The following is a 917-nucleotide window of genomic DNA, read 5'->3' on the forward strand; positions in this document are numbered from 1 at the left end:
AGTGTGACGCCACCTATTTTCTAGAAGTATCTTGTTCCTTCGTGAATGCCCTAGCATTTACTAGATATATATTTGTCTGGTATATATATATATAAGACCTCACAACGTGACGGGATAACGTGTGTGTAGATAGTGAGTAATTGAACTGCAGTCAGAAGTATTATTGAGCACGTTCGTAGTTATAGCGTTTGTTTTAGCGCGATTGTTGAAATTAAGTGTATCGTAAAGTTATATTCGGAAAGAATAAACCAGTTTTATTAAATGAGGACTTGTGTCGCTAAAGTTTCGTCGGAACGAAGTTACGGAAAGTTAATTAACAAACGGAGACGTAACAATAGGTTCAGTATACACACACTGACATAGTCATCTAGAATAAATCAACCTAATAGCCCGAGCGAAGCCGGGTACTTTCGCTAGTATATACACGTATTCATGTAAGTATAAAATTATATACAAATGCTCAAACAGACCAAAAATACGGTCAATGTGTTACAAGCTTTCATTTCTTAGGATAATTTTGCATACAAATTAGGTAAAGGTGTTCAAATAAGCCAAAAGTGTTTGTTTGTTGTGAATTTCGAGTAAAGCTACACGAGGTCTGTCTGCGCTAGCCGTCCCTAACTTAGCAGTGAAAGAATACTTACTGTTACTCTTTTACTAGCAAATAGTGGGATTGACTGTCATTTTATAACGCCCCCACGGCAGAGAAGGCGAGAATGTTTGGTGGGAGATGGATTCGGACCCGCAACTCTCAGAGTGAGAGTCAAGTGCCCTAACCACCTGCCCATGCCGGACCAAAGCCAAAATTATTGTCAATGTGTGTCAATCCTTCATTTATTAGGATCGTTATGTACACAGCGTGGTCACAAGTAAATATACACCACCTTTTCAGAAAAAATGAAACTTTTCAGTCATAT

This window comes from Limulus polyphemus, unplaced genomic scaffold (assembly GCF_000517525.1).
Source record: "Limulus polyphemus unplaced genomic scaffold, Limulus_polyphemus-2.1.2 Scaffold8111, whole genome shotgun sequence".
Lineage (NCBI taxonomy): Eukaryota > Metazoa > Arthropoda > Merostomata > Xiphosura > Limulidae > Limulus > Limulus polyphemus.